This window comes from Coregonus clupeaformis, chromosome 16 (genome assembly GCF_020615455.1).
Source record: "Coregonus clupeaformis isolate EN_2021a chromosome 16, ASM2061545v1, whole genome shotgun sequence".
NCBI lineage: Eukaryota > Metazoa > Chordata > Actinopteri > Salmoniformes > Salmonidae > Coregonus > Coregonus clupeaformis.
Genome location: NC_059207.1, coordinates 11353801 through 11371919, shown reverse-complemented (window position 1 = coordinate 11371919; position 18119 = coordinate 11353801). Strand labels below are relative to the sequence as shown.

Sequence of the window (18119 nt, the reverse complement as noted above, 5' to 3'; positions counted from 1 at the left end):
CTCAGGTTGACTTTCCAGTGGAATTGCCCTTACATATACATGTTGTTGATGAGCAACATCTAAAGCTGTTTAGATTTTCACATTTAGTTTATCAGTGTGATATTTAGTCTCTCCACCAACAACAACCAAACAATCACTGCCTTCTCACTCCATAACCCGCTTTCTGTTCCTCATACAAGATGAATGTCTGTTTCAGCCATTGTGGTTCATCTTAATGCTGTTAGATAATGTGTGTTTCAGCCATTATGTTCCATGTTAATGATACCCTGGAAGATACCTGAGAGTTTCTCACAGCCAATTCCTTCCCTGTGGAACTGCAGTGCGCCCATTAGATCTCAATGCTCCGACACAGCCAGTGGCATATCAATGAGCAGGCCAGGGTGTTGTGAAAGAACCCCTTTCACCCTGTGAATCCCAGTACAGGCTCTGTGTGGGTGTGTGGGGTTTCCGTTAGCCAGTAATAGCCGGCTTTTGGTCGATTTTTTAAAAATAAATAGAAAAGCTGATTTTAAATAAAATTGTCCAGGAGAAGAAGAAATAATCCCATTGCAAAATAATGCTTCTTAGCCTATTCATTGATGTAAATACCAGTCGATGGAAATACATTTGACTGGTCATGCTTATCGGTCTATAGGGCAATTTGCATAATTTAGTGGAATTAAATTGGCGGGTGTATACAGTATATTTATTATGTATCTTATCACACACGTACAGCATACAGATACAGAACCTTTGAGCGGAAAATCTATCAGACAGCGGCAGAGCTGCTGCTACAGCATCTCAAACAGCAAATGCATAGTCAACGGAAGGAAGGCTTCATCAGCGCATCACACACCACCTTGCAATGAGCTGGAAGCAGTATGCATTTTGAAAACATGTACTTTGAAACCTGAACATTTTACTACATATTATGAGGCATGTTTTACCTTGCTTCAAAGTAGCCTAGCCAAATAGTTGGGAAGAGATCTTTGACGTACCGATCCCATGGCATAGTGTTTATGAACTGATATGCAAAATGGCGCGGATCCAAAACATATAATTTTTCAATTTCAATTATTATATACAATTCTTGCTACCAATAGAATGTTATTTATATGAGGGATACAATCTTCCCAGCTCTGCAGATTTTGCTGCGAAGAGACAGAATAATTAGATCATTTGTTTTGGTGCTGTCCATTTGTAGTTTATTTTTGGACACAGGTCCAGGAATGGCTAAAGGATTGCAATATTTACCTTGGGCTAACCCTGCAGATAGCATTACTGGGTGATCTGAAAAGTCATAGTCAATCGATCAATAATATAATAATACTTTTAGCAAAAATGTTTATTTTCAATTTACAATCTGTAGAAACAATGAGAATAGAAAGGTTCAGAACTTTTGTAAAACGTCACAGTACAGTTGAAAAATATATGGCAAATAGAAATCCAATATGGATGGTGTTAACAGATAGATGGGTGGTGTTGAATGGAGTTGAAGGATGGGACTAATAACAACTAACAACAACTAATAACAACAAGATAACTAATAATGTAAGCATACTGTGTCCATAATAAGTATATACAGTGAGGGAAAAAAGGATTTGATCCCCTGCTGATTTTGTACGTTTGCCCACTGACAAAGCCATGATCAGTCTATAATTTTAATGGTAGGTTTATTTGAACAGTGAGAGACAGAATAACAACAAAAATGTCCAGAAAAACGCATGTCAAAAATGTTAGAAATTGATTTGCATTTTAATGAGGGAAATAAGTATCAGAAAGATTTCTGGCTCCCAGGTGTCTTTTATACAGATAACGAGCTGAGATTAGGAGCACACTCTTAAAGGGAGTGCTCCTAATCTCAGCTTGTTACCTGTATAAAAGACACCTGTCCACAGAAGCAATCAATCAATCAGATTCCAAACTCTCCACCATGGCCAAGACCAAAGAGCTCTCCAAGGATGTCAGGGACAAGATTGTAGACCTACACAAGGCTGGAATGGGCTACAAGACCATCGCCAAGCAGCTTGGTGAGAAGGTGACAACAGTTGGTGCGATTATTCGCAAATGGAAGAAACACAAAAGAACTGTCAATCTCCCTCGGCCTGGGGCTCCATGCAAGATCTCACCTCGTGGAGTTGCAATGATCATGAGAATGGTGAGGAATCAGCCCAGAACTACACGGGAGGATCTTGTCAATGATCTCAAGGCAGCTGGGACCATAGTCACCAAGAAAACAATTGGTAACACCCTACGCCGTGAAGGACTGAAATCCTGCAGCGCCCGCAAGGTCCCCCTGCTCAAGAAAGCACATATACAGGCCCGTCTGAAGTTTGCCAATGAACATCTGAATGAGTCAGAGGAGAACTGGGTGAAAGTGTTGTGGTCAGATGAGACCAAAATCGAGCTCTTTGGCATCAACTCAACTCGCCGTGTTTGGAGGAGGAGGAATGCTGCCTATGACCCCAAGAACACCATCTCCACCGTCAACCATGGAGGTGGAAACATTATGCTTTGGTGGTGTTTTTCTGCTAAGGGGACAGGACAACTTCACCGCATCAAAGGGACGATGGATGGGGCCATGTGCCGTCAAATCTTGGGTGAGAACCTCCTTCCCTCAGCCAGGGTATTGAAAATGGGTCGTGGATGGGTATTCCAGCATGACAATGACCCAAAACACACGGCCAAGGCAACAAAGGAGTGGCTCAAGAATAAGCACATTAAGGTCCTGGAGTGGCCTAGCCAGTCTCCAGACCTTAATCCCATAGAAAATCTGTGGAGGGAGCTGAAGGTTTGAGTTGCCAAACGTCAGCCTCGAAACCTTAATGACTTGGAGAAGATCTGCAAAGAGGAGTGGAACAAAATCCCTCCTGAGATGTGTGCAAACCTGGTGGCCAACTACAAGAAACGTCTGACCTCTGTGATTGCCAACAAGGGTTTTGCCACCAAGTACTAAGTCATGTTTTGCAGAGGGGTCAAATACTTATTTCCCTCATTAAAATGCAAATCAATTTATAACATTTTTGACATGCGTTTTTCTGGATTATTTTGTTGTTATTCTGTCTCTCACTGTTCAAATAAACCTACCATTAAAATTATAGACTGATCATGTCTTTGTCAGTTGGCAAATGTACAAAATCAGCAGGGGATCAAATACTTTTTTCCCTCACTGTAGGTTATAGGTTGAGAGCTTTTGTGAAAGTGCACATTTAGAAAGATATGGCATATAGAAGCAAACCAGATGGACATCATGAAAATGATCGGAGAGGTTGAGGGTAGAGGAAGTTCAGGAGTAAAAACAAACAAAATAGAATTATTGTAAAATTGACTGTGTCCATAAAATGTATATAGTATGTATAAGCTGGAAGTAGAGGCCTAAGCATTGTTGTTTACTCCAATTAGGGAAGGGGTGGTGGGATTGGAAAGTAATAAAGGGAAATATATTTAAAAAAAGGAAATGTACAGTTGAAGTTGGAAGTTTACATACACTTAGGTTGGAGTCATTAAAACTCGTTTTTCAACCACTCCACATATTTCTTGGTAACAAACTATAGTTTTGGCAAGTCGGTTAGGACATCTACTTTGTGCATGATACAAGTAATATTTCCAACAGTTGTTTACAGACAGATTATTTTACTTATAATTCACTGTATCACAATTCCAGTGGGTCAGAAGTTTACATACACTAAGTTGAGTGTGCCTTTAAACAGCTTGGAAAATTCCAGAAAATGATGTCAAGGCTTTAGAAGCTTCTGATAGGCTAATTGACATCATTTGAGTCAATTGGAGGTGTACCTGTGGATGTATTTCAAGGCCTACCTTCAAACTCAGTGCCTCTTTGCTTGACATCATGGGAAAATCAAAAGAAATCAGTCAAGATCTCAGAAAAAGAATTGTAGACCTCCACAAGTCTGGTACATCCTTGGGAGCAATTTCCAAACGCCTGAAGGTACCACGTTCATCTGTACGCAAGTATAAACACCATGGGACCCCGCAGCCGTCATACCGCTCAGGAAGGAGACGCGTTGTGTCTCCTAGAGATGAACGTACTTTGGTGTGAAAAGTGAAAATCAATCCCAGAACAACAGCAAAGGACCTTGTGAAGATGCTGGAGGAAACAGGTACAAAAGTATCTATATCCACAGTAAAACGAGTCCTATATCGACATAACCTGAAAGGCCGCTCAGCAAGGAAGAAACCACTGCTCCAAAACCACCATAAAAAAGCCAGACTACGGTATGCAACCGCACATGGGGACAAAGAGCGTACTGTTTGGAGAAATGTCCTCTGGTCTGATTAAACAAAAATAGAACTGTTTGGCCATAATGACCATCGTTATGTTTGGAGGAAAAGGGGGAATGCTTGCAAGCCGAAGAACACCATCCCAACCGTGATGCCGGGGGTGGCAGCATCATGCTGTGGGGGTGCTTTGCTGCAGGAGGGACTGGTGCACTTCACAAAATAGATGGCATCATGAGGAAGGAAAATTATGTGGATATATTGAAGCAACATCTCAAGACATCAGTCAGGAAGTTAAAGCTTGGTTGCAAATGGGTCTTCCAAATGGACAATGACCCCAAGCATGATTCCAAAGTTGTGGCAAAATGGCTTAAGGACAACAAAGTCAAGGTATTGGAGTGGCCATCACAAAGCCCTGACCTCAATCATATAGAACATTTATGGGCAGAACTGAAAAAGTGTGTGTGAGCAAGGAGGCCTACAAACCTGACTCGGTTACACCAGCTCTGTCAGGAGGAATGGTCCAAAATTCACCCAATTTATTGTGGGAAGCTTGTGGAAGGCTACCCGAAACGTTTGACTCAAGATAAACAATTTAAAGGCAATTCTACCAAATACTAATTGAGTGTATGTAAACTTCTGACCCACTGGGAATGTGATGAAAGACATAAAAGCTTAAATAAATCATTCTCTCTACTATTATTCTGACATTTCACATTCTTAAAATAAAATGGTGATCCTAACTGACCTAAGATCGACAGGGAATATTTACTAGGATTAAATGTCAGGAATTGTGAAAAAGTGAGTTTAAATGTATTTGGCTAAGGTGTATGTAAACTTCCGACTTCAACTATGTATGTGTATATACAGTGGGGAAAACAAGTATTTAGTCAGCCACCAATTGTGCAAGTTCTCCCACTTAAAAAGATGAGAGAGGCCTGTAATTTTCATCATAGGTACACGTCAACAATGACTGACAAAATGAGATTTTTTTTCTCCAGAAAATCACATTGTAGGATTTTTTATGAATTTATTTGCTAATTATGGTGGAAAATAAGTATTTGGTCAATAACAAAAGTTTCTCAATACTTTGTTATATACCCTTTGTTGGCAATGACACAGGTCAAACGTTTTCTGTAAGTCTTCACAAGGTTTTCACACACTGTTGCTGGTATTTTGGCCCATTCCTCCATGCAGATCTCCTCTAGAGCAGTGATGTTTTGGGGCTGTCGCTGGGCAACACAGACTTTCAACTCCCCTCCAAAGATTTTCTATGGGGTTGAGATCTGGAGACTGGCTAGGCCACTCCAGGACCTTGAAATGCTTCTTACGAAGCCACTCCTTCGTTGCCCGGGCGGTGTGTTTGGGATCATTGTCATGCTGAAAGACCCAGCCACGTTTCATCTTCAATGCCCTTGCTGATGGAAGGAGGTTTTCACTCAAAATCTCACGATACATGGCCCCATTCATTCTTTCCTTTACACGGATCAGTCGTCCTGGTACCTTTGCAGAAAAACAGCCCCAAAGCATGATGTTTCCACCCCCATGCTTCACAGTAGGTATGGTGTTCTTTGGATGCAACTCAGCATTCTTTGTCCTCCAAACACGACAAGTTGAGTTTTTACCAAAAAGTTCTATTTTGGTTTCATCTGACCATATGACATTCTCCCAATCCTCTTCTGGATCATCCAAATGCACTCTAGCAAACTTCAGACGGGCCTGGACATGTACTGGCTTAAGCAGGGGGACACGTCTGGCACTGCAGGATTTGAGTCCCTGGCGGCGTAGTGTGTTACTGATGGTAGGCTTTGTTACTTTGGTCCCAGCTCTCTGCAGGTCATTCACTAGGTCCCCCCGTGTGGTTCAGGGATTTTTGCTCACTGTTCTTGTGATCATTTTGACCCCACGGGGTGAGACTTGCGTAGAGCCCCAGATCGAGGGAGATTATCAGTGTTCTTGTATGTCTTCCGTTTCCTAATAATTGCTCCCACAGTTGATTTCTTCAAACCAAGCTGCTTACCTATTGCAGATTCAGTCTTCCCAGCCTGGTGCAGGTCTACAATTTTGTTTCTGGTGTCCTTTGACAGCTCTTTGGTCTTGGCCATAGTGGAGTTTGGAGTGTGACTGTTTGAGGTTGTGGACAGGTGTCTTTTATACTGATAACAAGTTCAAACAGGTGCCATTAATACAGGTAACGAGTGGAGGACAGAGGAGCCTCTTAAAAAGAAGTTACAGGTCTGTGAGAGCCAGAAATCTTGCTTGTTTGTAGGTGACCAAATACTTATTTTCCACCATAATTTGCAAATAAATTCATAAAAAATCCTACAATGTGATTTTCGGGATTTCTTTCCTCAATTTGTCTGCCATAGTTGACGTGTACCTATGATGAAAATTACAGGCCTCTCTCATCTTTTTAAGTGGGAGAACTTGCACAATTGGTGGCTGACTAAATACTTTTTTCCCCCACTGTATATATATGCGAGAAAAAAAAACTAATGGGAGATTGGAAGTGATGCAGACAATTACATTGATGGAAGTTACAATCTATCTGCAATATTAAAGCTGATCTACCCCCCCCAAAAAAAGAAAAGAAAAGTAGCCTAGCCTAAATCAAACCATATCCGTTTAAGCAATTATTTTATAACAACTTTCTTTCATTGTCCAGTAGCCAAAGGCACAATCCTGGTCATATTAACAACCCTTGCTAGTTATTGCGTATCAGATCTCCCCTCTTTCTAAATTCCTAACAGATATTTTAATCTCTGTCACATGAAACCGCTCTCATGTTGGTGCGCTTTTGATGGTGTTTCCCCGCTAATTGCATTATGTAACGAACATTCGCACGTAGCCTACTGCCTTTTGCGCATTGCTGCGCTTATGTGAGAAAAATAATTGTTTATCAACATTCTAAGATAAACGTTCTGATCTGTTGCATCAGACTAATTTGCTTAAAAAATATATATATGTAGCCTAGGCCTACTGGTTGTATGAATTTGGGATCTATTGTCCCACAACAGTCCCAGAGTCGGTTTGGAACAGGCTATTTCTTTCTCGACAAGCTGACCAATAGAATAGGTCAACTTTTCTACTGTGGGGGATAGTAGAATGACATAGGCAAGTGATTTTTCTGTTCGTTACTCGACTTGTTGGCTGAGGAAAAGTAAATGTGGACCGTTATTCTAATATCTTCAAAGTGTGCATCAGAAATAGGTAAGAAGGACCGCACATCGTTGCATCCTTGACTTGCATGTTCTATTAATATGGATTGCCATAATCTAAATGTGATTTCTGTCATTCTGAGCACCGTGGGTGGACGCCTGTAATCGAACCCACAATTGCTGATGCTCCAGATACTCAACTAGTCTCAAGAAGGCCAGTTTTATGGCTTCTTTAATCAGCACAACAGTTTTCAGCTGTGCTAACATAATTGCAAAAGGGTTTTCTAATGATCAATTAGCCTTTTAAAATGATAAACTTGGATTAGCAAACACAGCGTGCCATTGGAACACAGGACTGATGGTTGCTGATAATGGGCCTCTGTACGCCTATGTAGATATTCCATTAAAAATCAGCGGTTTCCAGCTACAATAGCCATTTACAACATTAACAATTAATGTCTACACTGTATTTCTGATCAATTTGAAGATATTTTGATGGACATTTTTTTTGCTTTTCTTTCGAAAACAAGGACATTTCTAACTGACCCCAAACTTTTGAACGGTAGTGTATGTATGTGTATGTATGTGTGTGTGTGTGTATATATATATATATATATATATATATATATTGTGTTTTTTTTGTATTTCAAAAGAATATTATGATTATTATATATATTTTTTAGTGTAGATCAGCTTTAATATTGCAGATAGTTTGTGGCTTCTATCAATGTAATTGTCTGCATAATTTCCAATCCCCCATATATATCTTTTTAGTAAATAAATATATACAGTACCAGTAAAAAGTTTGGACACACCTACTCATTCAAGGGTTTTTCTTTATTTTTACTATTTTCTACATTGTAGAATAATAGTGAAGACATCAAAACTATGAAATAACACATATGGAATCATGTAGTAACCAAAAAAGTGTTAAACAAATCGAAATATATTTGAGATTCTCCAAATAGCCACCCTTTGCCTTGATGACAGCTTTGCACACTCTTGGCATTCTCTCAACCAGATCACCTGGAATGCTTTTCCAACAGTCTTTAAGGAGTTCCCACATATGCTGAGCACTTGTTGGCTGCTTTTCCTTCACTCTGCGGTCCGACCCAAACCATCTCAATTGGGTTGAGGTCGGGGGATTGTGGAGGCCAGGTCATCTAATGCAGCACTCCATCACTCTCCTTCTTGGTAAAATAGCCCTTACACAGCCTGGAGGTGTGTTGGGTCATTGTCCTGTTGAAAAACAAATGATAGTCCCACTAAGCCCAAACCAGATGGGATGGCGTATCGCAACAGAATGCTGTGGTAGCCATGCTGGTTAAGTGTGCCTTGAATTGTAAATAAATCACAGACACCCCCACACCATAACACCTTCTCCTCCATGCTTTACGGTGGGAACTACACATGCAGAGATCATCCGTTCACCCACACCGCGTCTCACAAAGACACGGCGGTTGGAACCAAAAATCTCCAATTTGGACTCCATACCAAAGGACACATTTCCACTGGTCTAATGTCCATTTGCTCGTGTTTCTTGGCCCAAGTAAGTCTCATCTTCTTATTGGTGTCCTTTAGGAGTGGTTTCTTTGCAGCAATTTGACCATGAAGGCCTGATTCACACAGTCTCCTCTGAACAGTTGATGTTGAGATGTGTCTGTTACTTGAACTCTGTGAAGCATTTATTTGGGCTGCAATTTCTGAGGCTGGTAACTCTAATTAACTTATCCCCTGCAGCAGAGTTAACTCTGGGTCTTCCATTCCTGTGGCGGTCCTCATGAGAGCCAGTTTCATCATAGCGCCTGATGGTTTTTGCGAATGCACTTGAAGAAACTTTCAAAGTTCTTGAAATGTTCCGTATTGACTGACCTTCATGTCTTAAAGTAATGATGGACTGTCATTTCTCTTTGCTGATTTGAGCTGTTCTTTCCATAATGTGGACTTGGTCTTTTACGAAATAGGGCTATCTTCTGTATACCCTACTACCTTGTCAGAACACAACTGATTGGCTCAAACGCATTAAGAAGGAAAGAAATTCCACAAATTTTAAGAAGGCACACCTGTTAATTGAAATGCATTCCAGGTGACTACCTCATGAAGCTGGTTGAGAGAATGCCAAGAGTGTGCAAAGTTGTCATCAAGGCAAAGGGTGGCTATTTGAAGAATCTCAAATGTAAAATATATTTGATTTGTTTAACACTTTTGTGGTTACTACATGATTCCATGTGTTATTTCATAGTTTTGATGTCTTCACTATTATTCTACAATGTAGAAAATAGTGAAAATAAAGAAAAACCCTGGAATGAGTAGGTGTGTCCAAACTTCTGACTGGTAATGTATATATTATTTTAAATATTATTATTTTAAAATATTGTTTCCTTTATCATTTTCCCCTAAACCTACCACCCCTCCCTTAATTAGAGTAAACTAATTCAATATTTTTTCTACAATGATTCTTTAGTGTTGGACACTCTTGCTCTTGGTGCTCATCTTTGTAAGTCACCTTGATTTAGCATCTGTGTGTGTTGTCCGTTTCTTTATGAAAATATGTAGCGAACTCAATGATAGTAGCTAAAGCAAGGGGCGATAGCAGCAAACAAGTAGCCTACAAATGCATGCTGGGCCGGGCATGCCCTGAGCTGGTGAAGGGAAGTGAGCGCTACTGCTGTAGTGGTACTGGAGTGAAATTAGAGCGGGAGAGAAGGCCGACGCTCCAGCCTTTGGAAAACTCGCTCCGTGCTCTGTCAAATTGAGCACACTCCGCTCCTTGCTCCACTCCACCTCAGCTCTGCTCACATACTCTGGAATCAGCCAGTTCCAGTGAGTTATCAAGCTGAACCATCGTCGAAATAGATGGACTACAGAAGGACGTTATACAACTGACCTCAAGTCTATTGTTTGACTGGACCCAGGATACCATGCATCCATTATTCTGTGTAATTGCGGGCTATTCTTTGGGTGCTGAAGTCAGTAGTTTTTGATAGAAACATCATTTTATGTGAAGTTGGCGCTCCAGTCCGCCCACATTAGTCGCCGCTCAACTCCATCGTAAATCGTGCAGTTGAGTTTAGTCGACCACCTGTTTGCTTGGGAATTACTCATGTGACACATTTTCTTGACATTCACAGTTTGACATTGTGACAGTTGCTATTCTATGACGTGAGCTGCTGTATAGATGGCAGAGCTAGTGTTAAAATGCTGTGGACTTGGTTTGCAGCCACTCACTCTGAGAACTCTTGCATACACATGTCTTTCTTTGCACCTGTGAGTGTTCCTGGATGGGTGTGTGCACATCTGCTAGTTTCAGTATAGTAGTATTCATGTGGGTCTTCCTGGTTACTCTGTCTCTGGGGTTAATGATGGATGGATCTCCATCTGACTACCAGACCCTGAGAGAATGGGGGTTACTGCTGAATCAACATGTATGGCAGCCTGTCTGTTTTTCTGTGTGTGTGTGTGTGTGCGTGCACACATAGTATATTCCCTTCTGTCCAGCTCCTCTGCTTCACTCTCTGTTGGAGTTGACATCTGCCTTTCCAATCGCCCCGCACAAAACACCAATCTCACTGCACACTATTCTGTCCATGCTGGTTTACTGCCACAGCGAGACACCCATGTGATAGAGAGAGAAACGCTAAGAGTTCAAACTCAGCCCTACGATTTAATTTCTGAGACTACCCACCCGACCACCATGGCCACCAGCAGCTATACTTTGGTTCAGGAAGTGGTTGGATCATGTGATGTTGTGATGGACACACCCAGACCCAGCCCGCCACCCACTCTCTCCCAGTCCCAGCCCTCCTTCCACTCTCTCCCAGTCCCAGCCCTCCTTCCACTCTCTCCCAGTCCCAGCCCTCCTTCCACTCTCTCCCAGTCCCAGCCCTCCTTCCACTCTCTCCCAGTCCCAGTCCTCCTTTCACTCTCTCCCAGTCCCAGCCCTCCTTCCACTCTCTCCCAGTCCCAGCCCTCCTTCCACTCTCTCCCAGTCCCAGCCCTCCTTCCACTCTCTCCCAGTCCCAGCCCTCCTTCCACTTTCTCCCAGTCCCAGGCAGCCGCCCACTCTCTCCCAGTCCCAGCCCTCCTTCCACTCTCTCCCAGTCCCAGGCAGCCGTCCACTCTCTCCCAGTCCCAGGCAGCCGCCCACTCTCTCCCAGTCCAGGCAGCCTCCAGGAGCATGTAGCAGGGCCTGGGCCTGTGGAGCAGAGAGAGCCATGGGCCTCGTTCCAATACTTTAAAAATGTACCCTGCCTTCCTGGAGGTTATAAAATTATCTAGAAGTGATTGGATGAGTGAGAGCAAGGTTACCACCCTATTGCGTTCACCAATCCTACATTGTCCAATCAGTGGGAATGTCAAGGCAGGGAGGATGCATTTCTATTTGATCTGTGCCAGTTCGGTCCGGCTGGGCCTACGATGCTGTGGAGCTGGTGCAAAATAACTTCAATGACCAGGGAAGAAGTTTATTCCCAGCTTTGTGGTGTAGAAGTTATTTTGCCAGAGTCATTTACGAGTTGTGTGTGACTGCTTGTAATCTATCTGCAACATTCACTGCAATTGTGCTCCGGATGTTTTGTTGAGACCTTGCGCAAACCTGCACTGTTCTTTACATTTTACATTTTAGTCATTTAGCAGACGCTCTTATCCAGAGTGACTTACAGTTAGTGAGTGCATACATTATTTTTTTTCATACTGGCCCCCCGTGGGAATCGAACCCACAACCCTGGCGTTGGAAGCACCATGCTCTACCAACTGAGCTAACAGTGCTCAGACATGAGAGCACTGTTAAAACGTTTAATGTGGTTTGGCAGAGATTACATGACTATAAACCACCAGTGTGTTTTTCAGATGATTTATTTAAGCCTGTGTGTGTGTGAGCATATAGGTGTAGGTCCTATATCCAAATGGATCTCTCTGTCTCTATCTCTGTTCTCTGTCTCTCTCTCAATTCAATATGCTTAAATGGCATGAATGACAAGGTCAATGTTGCCGAAGTGAAATGCAAAAATGATGAAGTGTTCAGCATACTCCTTCAAGACTGTTGGAAAAGCATTCCAAGTGAAGCTGGTTGAGACAATGCCAAGAATATGCAAAGCTGTCATCAAGGCAAAGAATCTCAAATATAAATGTATATTTTGATTGTCTACGATGTAGAAAATAGTAAAAATAAAGAAAAATCCTTGAATGAGTAGGTGTTCTAAAACCTTTGACCGGTAGTTTACATGCATGCATACATACATACATACATGCATGCATACATACAGTGCATTCGGAAAGTATTCAGACCCCTTCACTTTTTCCACATTTTGTTACGTTACAGCCTTATTCTAAAATGGATTAAATAGTTTTTTCCCCTCATCAATCTACACACAATACCCCATAATGACAAAGCAAAAACAGATTTTGATAAATTTGTGCACATTTATAAAAAATAGAAAACTGACATCACATTTACATAAGTATTCAGACCCTTTACTCAGTACTTTGTTGAAGCACCCTTGGCAGCGATTACAGCCTCGAGTCTTTTTGGGTATGATGCTACATGCTTGGCACACCTGTATTTGGGGAGCTTCTCCCATTCTTCTCTGCAGATCCTCTCAAGCTCTGCCGCTGAAAAACATCCCCACAGCATGATGCTGCCACCACCATGCTTCACCGTAGGGATGGTGCCAGGTTTCCTCCAGACGTGAAGCTTGGCATTCAGGCCAAAGAGTTTGAGCTTGGTTTCGTCAGACCAGAGATTCTTGTTTCTCTTTCTTTAGGTGCTTTTTGGCCAACTCCAAGCAGGCTGTCATGTGCCTTTTACTGAGGAGTGGCTTCTGTCTGGCCACTCTACCATAATGGCCTATTTGGTGGAGTGCTGCAGAGATGGTTGTCCTTCTGGAAGGTTCTCCCATTTCCACAGAGGAACTCTGGAGCTCTGTCAGAGTGACTATCGGGTTCTTGGTCACCTCCCTTACCAAGGTCCTTCTCCCCCGATTGCTCAGTTTGGCCGGGTGGCCAGCTCTAGGAAGAGTCTTGGTGGTTCCAAACTTCTTCCATTTAAGAATGATGGAGGCCACTGTGTTCTTGGGGACCTTCAATGCTGCAGAAATGTGTTGGTATCCTTCCCCAGATCTGTGCCTCGACACAATCGTGTCTTGGAGCTCTACGGACAATTCCTTCGACATCATGGCTTGGTTTTTGCTCTGACGTGCGCTGTCAACTGTGGGACCTTATATAGACAGGAGTGTGCCTTTCCAAATCATGTCCAATCAATTGAATTTACCACAGGTGGACTCCAAGTTGTAGAAACATCTCAAGGATGATCAATAGAAACAGGATGCACCTGAGCTCAATTTCGAGTCTAATAGCAAAGGGTCTGATTACTTATGTAAATAAGGTATTTCTGTTTTTAATTTTTTATAAATTTGCAGAAATTACTACAAACCTGTTTTCTCTTGTTCATTATGGGGTATTGTGGGTAGATTGAGGATTTTTTTTATTTAATCAATTTTAGAATAAGGCTGTAATGTAACAATGTGGAAAAGGTCAAGGGGTCTGAATACTCTCCTAATGCACTGTTGACTGGTGGTCTCTATGTCGCTCTGTCACTCTCACTAGTCGAACTCACAAATGCTGGGCTTGCTTTCTTCTGCAGCCCATGTAAGGTTGTTCTTAGGGCAATGCTGGCGCTGTTGCCCACGGAGAGGAAGCACCTCGAATCATGAACACACGGGGGGGAGTCGTGTCGAGGAATGCAAAAACATCCCCTCAACTCGGCTATGCTCAAGGCAGCCCAGGGTCTGGAGAACAATAGAGTATCTATCACTCATTGCTCTGGCCCAGAACAAGACTCATGCCTGGGGCACAAATGCCAGGCTGAGGGCCCGCCTTAAGGGGCCGGGGGGGCAAAGGGTTCCTCTTAGGTTTCCCTGGTATAATGCATGTGTCAGTAGTGACAGGGGTACATTGGAGATGCCAGGAGGAGGTTTACTCCCTCTGACCCTCTCTCTGAAACAAAGGCTGGACCCTCTCCTTCTCTGAGAGGCTTCCTTGGTATGCAGAACGTACATTGGCAAATAAATGCGGAGGTGTATAGCTTGAGTGTTTGTTGTGCTAGCTGCTGGCTTTGTCTGTGTGTGTGACTGTTTGTACATCCAAGATAGAGAATACTTTGTCCAAATGTAGCAAATCAAAAAATTGTATTTCTTGAAAACAGCATCCTGCCATTGTTCAGAATTCACAATGCAGTAGTATTATAATACTTGGTGAGAAGGGGAAAGTAAATGGCGTGCCTTACAATTGACCCAGCCTCTCAGACTCTCTCTTTTCCTTCTCCCCTCTCCTTTTTCCTTTTCCTCTCCTCCTGTTAAGTTGGTTGTGGGACCCATGAGCGCCAACATGTGAAGTTCATAGGAGCGTGTCAAATGAAAGCTAAAAGTCTATTTTGTGTGAAATGAAAGGCAAAGATGCATTTTCAACCATTTTCAATCCCAAAAGATTTGGCATAATTTAAATGTTTTGATTTCTGGATAAACAGATGGAAAAGTGGTCTTAGAAAACATCTACCAGAAAAAGTATTAAAAGGTATCAGAAATACATAAAAACACAATCATGTTGATGTAAAGACACCTGCCAAATAATATCAACACTTATATTTAGTTGTGGATACTTTTTTTAAACCTTCTGTAAGTTTAAGAAATATTGCCTTGTGCCTCAGCTATCTTTAAGATATTTGTTTAGGAGGATAATGAAAGTTCACAGTAACAAGTAATGGTAGACCTACCAATTAGTTGTAGTGATTTTACTGATATGAAATTTGTTTATGAATTGTTAAGTGATTAAACTGATTTGGCTACAATGGGATATCATAATAGTAATAATAATAATAATAATAATATGCCATTTAGCAGACGCTTTTATCCAAAGCGACTTACAGTCATGCGTGCATACATTTTTTTTGTGTATGGGTGGTCCCGGGGATCGAACCCACTACCTTGGCGTTACAAGCGCCGTGCTCTACCAGCTGAGCTACAGAGGACCTCGTCACAAACCACAGTTGGGTCACCTGCTACTGTCCTCCCTTCCACTGGCATGCTGTTATGTTCAGCTCATAACTGTTTTCTTTCTCTTTCTGTCATCTGGTGGTCAAACCAAGAGTGTTAAAACAGTCTGAGTCTGGACCACCCCTTCCTCTCTCCAGTTAATGTCACCACTCCCAGCTCTTACTGACACCTACCCATGAGCCCCCTCTTTCCATGTACTGTAACCTGCATCTTCACCCATTGACCACCGACCGACACCAAACGTCCCTGGCCTTGATGTTAACGTCCACAGACGGACCGGACTGGACAAAGTCTGAACCTATCATAGACATATGTTTCACAACTTTGGATACAGTACTGTGGGAGAGAGAGAGAGAGAGAGAGAGAGAGAGAGAGAGAGAGAGAGAGAGAGAGAGAGAGAGAGAGAGAGAGAGAGAGAGAGAGAGAGAGAGAGAGAGAGAGAGAGAGAGAGAGAGAGAGAGAGAGAGAGAGAGAGAGAGAGAGAGAGAGAGAGAGAGAGAGAGAGAGAGAGAGAGAGAGAGAGAGAGAGAGAGAGAGAGAGAGAGAGAGAGAGAGAGAGAGAGAGAGAGAGAGAGAGAGAGAGAGAGAGAGAGAGAGAGAGAGAGAGAGAGAGAGAGAGAGAGAGAGAGAGAGAGAGAGAGAGAGAGAGAGAGAGAGAGAGAGAGAGAGAGAGAGAGAGAGAGAGAGAGAGAGAGAGAGAGAGAGAGAGAGAGAGAGAGAGAGAGAGAGGTGATGACAACTGCACAAGCTTGTTATCTTTGTCAGCCAATTGCAACGCAATAAAACGTATAGCTTATGTCCAGCTGAAACTGCTTCTGGCTGCTAACCTCACATGCGCCTGCTGCTGAGGAGAGAGAAAGTGTGGAAGGAGCCTTGGCCTAGGCTACTGTTGATTGCAAAGTCACAATCAATTGGCAACATCACAGTGATGACAAAAGCTTGTCCTAATAATTATTTGCCTCCTTTTGAAATGTCCTCGTGTTTCCAAGCCACAGTAATGCACTTTAGACGAGATCTTCATCAGCACGTATTGAGACTGCAATGAGTAGAATGCTCAGCTGGGCATCAGTCCTAAAACGAACATTCAAAACAATATTGTGACTAAATGTGCAATCCATGAATAGGCTATAAAGTTTTGAGTATGCTACACATCGAAATACAACTAATAGTTTTTTTGTAATTTGTTATTGGGCAGTTTGTAAGGACATGTAACTGTGGATCATTTGGCCAATATCGCTTATTTATTGATGGTGCTGGCAGTGCCAGGTCTGAGGTTTCTCTCTCTCTATCTCTTTTTCTACTCTCGGATATGAATGGGTCTCTCGGATCCGGACCATCACGGGTCTGTTTTTCCACTGGCCTTTTCCAGAACAGATCTGAGTGTCCTCGGGTCCATTCGGTATGTGTTTCCGTAAAAAAAAAAAAAAAAATTATGGGAGGGAAAGCCACGGATCCACAGTGAAGACCTCAACTTTAGTATACAGACTGGTTCTCTTTTCTGATTTAAACCTTTCCTTTAGAGAATACACCCCGTTTGATTCCTTTTCCCATTGGCAGTCAACACACACACTTGCTTTCTCGTACGCACACACACAGACACACACACATCTCCTGAGTTGTGCAGCATTCAGTAGAGGGTGTCAGGGCATGGTTGAACAGCTGAGAGCCTGTTGAGAATGTGCTGAACAACCCTTCACTCCCCTTAACACGCTTAAATGTCTTACTCACGTCGGCCACGGAGAACAAGAGCCCACAGTCCTTGGGAACGGGCCGCGTCGGTGGCACTGTGTTATCCTCAAAGTGGGCGAAGAAGGTATTTTGCTTGTCCAGGAGCAAGACGTCGGTGTCCTCGACGTGGCTCCATTTCCCTTTGTAATCCGTGATTGTCTGTAGACCCTGCCACATACGTCTCGTGTCTGTGCTGTGTCTCCACTTTGTCTCTGTACTGACGTTTTGCCTGTTTGATTGCTTTACGGCGGGAATAACTACACTGTTTGTATTCAACCATATTCCCAGTCACCTTGCCATGGTTAAATGCGGTGGCATTTGCTGCCATCTATCCACGGTTTCTGGTTTGGTAAGGTTTTAATAGTCACAGTGGCAACAACATCCCCTATACACTTCCTGATGAACTCAGTCACCATATCCGTGTATACGTCAATGTAATTCTCACAGGCTACCTGGAACATATCCCAGTCCGCGTGAACAAAACAATCTTGAAGCATGGATTCCGATTGGTCAGACCAGCATTGAATAGACCTTAGCATGGGTACTTCCTGTTGGAGTTTCTGCTTAAAGGAAGGGAGGAGCAAAATGGAGTCGTGATCTGATTTGCCGAAGGGAGGGCGGGTGAGGGCCTTGTAGGCATTTCGAAAGGGGGAGTAGCAGTGGTTGAGTGTTTTACCAGAGCGAGTACTAGTCATTGTGTTGACAGAACATCGGTAGCGTTTTCCTCAAATTTGCTTTGTTAAAATCCCCAGCTACAATAAATGCGGCCTCAGAATATGTGGTTTCCAGTTTGCATAAAGTCCAGTGTAGTTCCTTGAGGGCCGTCGTGGTATCGGCCTGAGGGGGAATATACACGGCTGTGACTATAAGCGAAGAGAATTCTCTTGGGAGGTAATACGGTCGGCATTTGATTGTGAGGGATTCTAGGTCGGGTGAACAGAAGGACATGAGTTTCTGTATGTTATCA

The 18119-nt window shown here is 42.8% G+C and overlaps 1 protein-coding gene and 1 non-coding gene across 4 annotated transcripts in view; one reads left to right on the top strand and one right to left on the bottom strand.

Moving 5' to 3' along the window:
- Window positions 1-18119, top strand: part of rtkna (rhotekin a) — a 117144-nt gene that overhangs the window by 10320 nt on the left and 88705 nt on the right. The window lies entirely within an intron of this gene.
- trnag-ucc lies at window positions 12070-12144 on the bottom strand. Its single transcript has one exon. It is a non-coding gene; the product is annotated as a tRNA-Gly (tRNA).